Below are 8,458 nucleotides of genomic sequence, written 5' to 3'. Positions count from 1 at the left end.
AGTTTTCTCTAGGGATTAATCCCAAGTGGGCAGCCCTACACACAGGTCCAGATGAGCACTACTCATTGGACTTAGTGCATTATGTATGTGTATGTCTATAATGTATGTATACATATGTAACAATAATAAGCAAAGACAAGGACAAGAAATTGAGAGGGAGTAAGGGGCATGGGAGGAGTTGGAGGGGCCTGGGAGGGATGAAAATAATGCAGACTGTATTCCTGTATGATATTCACAAAAAACCCAAAATTTTTACAAGGAAAAAAACCTGTTTTTGAAATGTTTGCTGGTGCTGGGGCATGAAACACAGAGCCTCTGATATGCTAGACAAGCATTCTACCATTAGACCACGTGCCAGCTCTTGTCTTGTCAAAGAGGCCATAGGGCAGTGTGATAAAGAGCCCTGTCCTAGTTTGTCTCTCCATTGCTGCGACAAAATACTCTGACCAAAACCAACTTGGAGAGGAAAGGGTTTATTTCTCTTACATCTCCCAGGTCACAGTTCATCAGGGAGCCCAAGGCAGGAACCCAGGGCAGGAACCTGGAGGCAGGAGTTGGAGCACAGGCCATGGAGGAATGTTGCTTACTGACTTGCTCCCTGGCCCCTGCTCAGCCTGCTTTCTTATGCAACACAGGCCCACCTGCTCAGGGGTGGCACCACCCACAGTGGGCTGGGCCCTCCCACATCACTCATCAAGAAGATGCCCCTCAGACATGGCCACAGGCCAGTCCAATAGAGGTAATTCCCCGATTGAGGCTCCCTCAACCCAGGTGTGTAAAGTTGACACTGAAACTATCCAGCACAAGCCAGTTATCTCAGCATTCAGAAGACCGAGGCAGGGGGCTGGAGAGATGGCTCAGCAGTTAAAAGCACTTGCTAGTCTTCCAGAGGACCTGGGTTCGGTTCCCAGCACCCACATGATGACCAACAGCAGTCTGTAACCCCAGTTCCAGGGAATCTGATCTCCATGAGCCTTGCATGCATATATGTGGTGCATTTACATGCATACAGGCGAAACTCTCATACACATTAAAAATAAGAAATAAAATATTTTTTAAAAAGGATGCTGAGGCAGAGGATTGCTGTGACTTTGAAGCTAGCCTGAGCTACAGTGAGTTCAAGACCAGCATGGGTTACACAGTGAAAGACTGTCTAAACAGACAAAGTGCTTGGAAATTGAGGCACTTGAATCTTAATATTGATCCTGCCGCCACCATCAGGGTAACTTGGGCAAGTCATTCATCCTTTCTTTTTTTTTAAAAAAAATTTTATTTATTATTTTAATTTTATGTGTATGTGTGTATTGCCTGCATGTGTGTAAATGCACCCATGTTGTGCGATGCTCTCAGAGGTCAGAAGAGGGTGTAGAATCCCCTGGAACTGGAGTTATGGACAGTTGTTAGCTGCCATGTGGGGCTGGGATTTGAACCCAGGTCTTCTGCAAGAACAACCAGTGTTCTTAACTGCTGAGCCGTCTCTCCAGCCCCCATTCACCCTTTTTCTGCCAACTTTCATTTACTTATTTCTCTAAGAAATATTTTATTATTTTAAAATTTTATTTTATGTGTATGAGTGTATTGCCTGCATGTGTGTAAATGCACCCATGTTGTGCGATGCTCTCAGAGGTCAGAAGAGGGTGTAGAATCCCCTGGAACTGGAACAGCCATGTGGGTGCTGGGAATTGAACTTGGGTCCTCTGCAACAGCAGCCAGTACTCTTGACCAGTTGAACCATCTTTCCAGTTCCTCATTTACTTATTTCTATTTGGCTTTTTTGAGACAGAGTCTCACCATGCAACCCACTCCCCCCCCAGCCTTGAACTCACAGGTCTCCTTTCTCGGCCTCCTGAGTGTCTTAATCTTTAAAATGTCTTCATTTTTAAAAATGTCTTCATCTCTAAAAGAATTGTTTTAGGGGCTGGAGAGATGGCTCAGCAGTTAAGGGCACTAGCTGTTCTTGCAGAAGATCTTGTGGGTTTGGTTCCCAGCACCCAGATGGTGGCTAACAACCATTCATAACTCTAGTTCCAGGGGATCTGAAGCCCTCTTCTGACTTCTGTGGGCACTGAACAACATGGGTGCACTTACACACATATAGGGACTACATTCATACACATTAAAAAAAATAGAATATTAAAAAAAGAAGTGTTGGGCCAGGTGTGGTGGTGCAAGCCTTTAATCCCAGCACTCGGGAGGCAGAGGCAGGTGGATCTCTGAGTTCAAGGCCAGCTTGGTCTACATAGTGAGTTCCAGGACAGCTGGGGCTACAGGGAGACCCTGTTTCAAAAAGACTGAAAAAAAAGTGTTTTAGGAAGCAAGAAATGAGGGGGTTAGAGAGATGGCTTTGTCAGTAAGGTGCTTGGCATACAAGTACAAGGATCCGAGTTTGATCCCAGAACCCTGAAAAAAAGAGGGTGTGGTGGCCCATGCTTGCAATCCCAGCTCTAGGGAGGTGGAGACAGGGGATCTCTGGGGCTAAGTGGCCAGCCAGCCTTGCCTCATGGGTAATTCCAGACTGATGAGAAACCCTGTCTCAGAAAACCACAATGCCTGAGTAATGACACACAAGGCTGTTCTCTGACCTTCACATGCTTGTGCTCACATACATGCACCTGTCTACACACACACACACACACACACACACACACATGGGCTGGCAGGAGTGCCAAATGACAAAGGAAGCTATCTTACAGGGGAACTCTATGACCAAATCTAGGACAAGATGAAGGTCAAATTAAATGACCAGAGTACAGGATTATAAGCCATTGAATAAGTGAGAATTCATATGGAAAAACAAGAGTCTGTATTGGAACAAATTGGCATACACATTGATAAATATGAGTCAATGTTGACATAAATTAAAAAGAAGGCTGGTGCATACCAGGGAGGTGGAGGCAGGAGGATCGGGAGTTCAAGGCCAACCTGTGCTAGATGAAACCCTATGTTAAAACAAAACGAAAATAAGAAAATTAGATCTAGGGCTATAACTTGGTGGAGAGCTTGGCTCGTGTAGGAATGAGTTCTGGGCTAATGACTTTTATTCAACTTTGTACCCCAAAGCTACTGTTTATAATGCAAATAAGTTCATTGAGCCATGTACTCTTGTGACCTTGGCCCCTGACCTTGATCTCTCAGGACCCCACTTTGCCATCCGCCTAAGATAGTGAATGAATGTGGATGTGCTTGGCTTAGTGTATCAAAGTGCCGAAAGCAGTGTATTTATGTTCATATCCTCATTGAGAAGAATGCTTGATGTTGTATGTATGAGATGCTTTAGGTCTAGGGATCAAAGGCCAAGATGCTGGGTAAGGGTGGATTCAAGCTTATAGTTCCCCAATTCGTACTGGAGAAACTGAATAACAGTACGGTGAGGCCTGGCTGGTGCGCACAGTTCCATGAGAGATCCGAAGGAACGAATTCTCAGAGTTCTGGTCTGCTCGTGGCCTTAAATACTGAGAGTCAGGCTGATTCTTATTTCTTTATTCAGGCACAATTGTAATGTGGCTTACACATCAGTTTTCACGAGGGATGAGAGTTCCTGGATAGGTCATCCAATCTGCAATGGTCAGCTGTAACACCCCACATATTTGGTCTCTTTTGAGACAGGGTCTCCGTGTAGCCCCAGCTGGCCTGGAACTTACTATGTAGACCAGGCTAGGCTTGAACTCACAGAGATCCACCTGCCTCTGCCTCCCGAGTGCTGGGATTAAAGGCATGTACCACCACACCTGGAGATTTCACTTTCTTAATATTAAAAAAAGGCTCGAACCAGTGAGATGGCTCAGTGGTAAAGGTGTTTGTTGCATAAGCCTGAGTTCTATCCGACTCAGCATGGTGGAGGACAGAACTAACTCCACGGAGTTGTTCTCTGGCCTCCACAGGCACATGGGGGCGCCCATAAACATCATGAACCCATATAACAATAATAATTTAAGTTAAAAATTAAAGTCTCAACAGAGTCCATACTTGAGTTGCTTTATGTTAGTGTTAATTTCTTTATGATTATATAGGAAAATATCTTTGTTTTTAGGAAATGCACACGGAAGCAATCACTTTCAGAAGAAATAATAATAATGAGGAACTAGTTAGAGGGAACATAATAATTCTTTTTTGTTGTTGTATTTTCAGACAGAGTTTCCCTATGTAGTCCTGGCTGGCCTGGAACGTACAGGGATCCACCTGCCTGTGCTTCCTGAGTTCAGGGATTGGAGGCATTTGCCACCATACCTCACAGGAATATAATAATTCTTTATTTTTATTTTGCCTATTTAAATTTTATTCCATTTTAATTTTTTAATGTGTTTTGCCTGCATGTATGTAAATGCACCATATGCGTGAAATGCCCATGGAGGCCAGAAGAGGGTGCTGGAGGCCCTGGAACTGGAGTTACAAGTGGTTGTGAGACTCCATATGGGTGCTGGGAACTGAACTTGGATTCTCTGCGAGAGCAGCCAGTGCTCTCGGTTGTGTCAGCTTTTCAGCCCCTGGTCCACAGTTCACATTTAACCAGTAACACTTAGGAGTACTGAATAAGTATTTGTTTGATTATCTATCATCCATCTATCATCTATCTATCTATCTATCTATCTATCTATCTATCTATCTATCTATCTATCTATCTATCTATCTATCTATCTATCTATCTATCTATCTATCTATCTATCTATCTATCTATCTATCTATCTATCATCTATCATCTATCTATCTATCTATCATCTATCTATCATCTATCTATCTATCATCTATCTATCTATCTATCTATCTATCTATCTATCATCTATCTATCATCAATCTATCATCCATCTATCTATCTATCTATCATCTATCTATCTATCTATCTATCTATCTATCTATCTATCTATCATCATCATCTATCTAATCACCTATCTGTCTGTCTGATTAGACAGAGCCTGTCATGCAGCCCAGGATAGACTTGAACTTATGAGCTTTCGTTCTCAGTGTCCCCAGAGCTGAGATGACAGGAGTGTGCCCCATGCCCCTGCTTCTCTGAAGCTTTGTGTTTTGTTTTTCGGACTTTTCCTCAGCCCTCACATGCCTGTTATTCTTTCCTAGGCTCCACCCACCTTGGCCCTGTCATTAGCATAGATTCTGCTGTCAGTGAACTGTAATCTTAATTGCCTTGATGAATGGCAGCGTCAACGTCCTGGTGGGCGGGGCCAGGGTTGTGTTTATGCTGTAATCAGGGTCCATCCTAGGCTTGCCTTAGCATTGCAAGTGGCTGATGGGCGGTTCACATCCTGTGTTAGTACCTGCGGAGACTGGGCAGGTGACTCCATTTCTGGGAGCCCGTTGACTTATGTGTTTTCCCTGGGGTTGGTGTGAGCCTGCGCATTAGGTCTGCAGCAGAGGAAGCCAGGCAGAACATTTAGTGATTGGTAGCTGCTGGGCTTCCAGCCTCTGTCTGCTGTTTTCTCCAGTTACAGGCCCCCAGGTAATTAATACACACACTGCAAGCCTTTGAAACAAACAGAAGCAGGATCTGGGGGTCAAGCTAGTGAGTTAGAAATCTCCAGGATTGGGCTAGAGAGATGGATCAGTGGTTAAGAGCTTTCTGCGCCAGTGCCATAGTGCTCTTGTGAAGGTCGGGGGACGCCCTGTGGGAGTCTGTTCTTGTCTTCCATCCTGCAGGTCCCAGGAACTGAACTCAGATCGTCAAGCTTGGCCACAACTGCCTTTACCCATTGAGTCATTTCACCAACCCCTTTCTTTTATCATCATCATCATCATCACCACCACCACCACCATCATCATCATCATCTACAGGCTTGCCTTTCAGGTGCTAGAATTATAGACAAGCATGCCTAGTTTCCTTCTTCGCCTTTGAAATCAAACAAGAAAGCAAACACACAAACACTCTCCAGTATCATAACGCGGATTGAAACCCAAGTTGGGCCTGAACCTCTCTGTCTCTTTGTCTCTGTTTCTCTCTGCCTCTGTCTGTCTGTCTGTCTCTCCCTTCGCTACATAAGTCAGATTGTTCTTGATCTCATTTTTATTACATTTATTATGTGGAGGTCAGAGCACAGCTTTCAGAAATTGATTCTTTATTTCGACCATGTGGGTCCTGGGGCTCAAACTCAGGTTGTCAGGCTTGACCCCAAGCATCTTTACCTACTGATGTATCTCCAGCCACACCTATCTGATGATTGTCCTGCCTCAGCCTCCTGAGTGCTAAGACTGCAGGTGTGCACCAACATGCCTGGCACAGCTATAGTTGTTAACAAAAAATCAGAGAGATGGCTTGCTTTTGTAATGTTATTAAAAGAATATTCAAGATATCTCACTTTTTTTAGAGGACTAATGTTTAGGTCTTTGTAAAACAAACAAACAAAGAAAAAAACCTATCTTGAGGTCAGGTAGTGCAATAAAATTTCTATTTCAATGAGCATTTGTGCCTGCTGAGCACTTGAAAGGGGTGATTGTGAAGGACTGTTGTTTGATCTTCTTTAATTAACTTCAAAAGTCACATATGACCCGTGACCACTGTGTTCAGCAGTGCAGTTCTAGATGGACAGCCTGCATGCCGGCAGACTTGGAATGCTGACCTCTTAGAAGGGGGGTCATTGAACAGATAGTAATTGCTGATGTGGGGTCTAAGTATTGGTCTCATTTCTTTTCCTTAGGGAGGGAAAAAAGATTTGGGGCTGGAGAGATGGCTCAGAGTTTAAGAGCACTGACTGCTCTTGCAGAGGACCTGGGTTCAGTTCCCAGCACCTACTTAGCAGCTATTAACCATCTCTAACTCTAGTTCTAGGAGATCCAACACCCTCTTTTGGCCTTCATGGGCATTACATGCATGTGGCACACTTACATACATGCAAGAGCAGCCAGTGGTCTCAACTGCTGAGTCATCTTTCTAGCCAATTTCTTACTCTTTTTTTATCTTTACAGTTCCAGGAATGGAAGCTAGGTTCTTACACATTCTGGAAAGCACTCTACCACTGAGCCAGCCCCTCACTGGGGGATTCTAGGCAGGGGCTCTACCACTGAGCCCCACCCCCAGCCCTCATTGGGGGATTCTAGGCAGGGGCTCTACCACTGAGCCACACCCCAGCCCCTCACTGGACCAGCCAGTGGTCTCAACTGCTGAGTCATCTTTCTAGCCAATTTCTTACTCTTTTTTTATCTTTACAGTTCCAGGAATGGAAGCTAGGTTCTTACACAAGGGGCTCTACCACTGAGCCACACCCCAGCCCCTCACTGGGGGATTCTAGGCAGGGGCTCTACCACTGAGCCACACCCCCAGCCCTCATTGGGGGATTCTAGGCAGGGGCTCTACCACTGAGCCATGCCCCCAGTTTACTGTGCTTATTTCTTCATGACTAGATAGGACTGTTCTTGGGGATTAATTGTATTTCAACACAGCATGACCATGGAGTGGGCATTTAATTTCCTCATAGCTTAGTTTCTCAATCTGCCAAATGAGGAAAAATGATTATCTCTTAGTAGGGTGTTTTGAGATCAGACCAGTGCCCTAAGTCAGCTCCACCTTTTCCTAGCTGTGTGACCTTGACCAGATTACTTAACCTTTCTAGGCCACAGTTTTACTCACTTTGAGATGGGAATTACTGTGATTTGTTTGTTAAGATTACTGTGAAGATTAATGATGGACTTGACAAAAGACTGGACTGACACTGTACATCATGAAATCAATTTAATAAGCCATCATCATCACCAGTGACTCAGGGGGCTCGTTTTCCCTTCTTCCTGGGACCTTTCTTCTGTTTCATGATAGCATTTTGGTAAGAGCATGTTTGATACTATCTTTTAAGCAATTGTTGGGATTGCAATGCTTCTGGTCCATTCTCATGTATGTATTTCACACCACTGTCGATGTCAAATATATGTATATATATTCTGTATATATATGTATATGTATATATAACCCAGGTTTGAGTCCCAGCACCCACATGGCGGTTAGCAACCATCCATACTATCCAGTTCCAGGGAATCCAACACCCCCTTCTGATCTCCACAGGCACTGGCTACAACATGGGTGCACCTACCTACATGCAGGCAATACACTCATACCATACACATAAAAATAATAAATAAAATGTTTTTTAAAAATAGAAAGGTTTAAAGAGTATCTAAAGCAATGTTCTGGTTGGAAAGGAAATCCAGGCACACTTTGATGTTGATTCTTGTATTTTGTATGTATATATGTATACATATTATATATGTATATGTATATGTATATATATTCCATATATTTATATATATTCTGTGTATATATATATATTCTATCTTTTGTATTGGCAAGTTACCATCATCAAATCCTGAAACTCTACCAATGTCTCACTTGTTGTTCCAATAATGGTTTGTATAGTAAAATAGTTTCAATCTTGACTTTTTTTGGGAGGCAGGGTCTTGCTGTATAGACCAGGCTGATCTCCAACTTGAGATCTTCCTGCCCCAGCCTCCCAGGTGCTAGAGC

This window comes from Nannospalax galili, unplaced genomic scaffold (assembly GCF_000622305.1).
Source record: "Nannospalax galili isolate Female #2095 unplaced genomic scaffold, S.galili_v1.0 scaffold385, whole genome shotgun sequence".
In the NCBI taxonomy this organism is placed as follows: Eukaryota; Metazoa; Chordata; class Mammalia; order Rodentia; family Spalacidae; genus Nannospalax; species Nannospalax galili.
Note: the sequence above shows the minus strand (reverse complement) of the source record.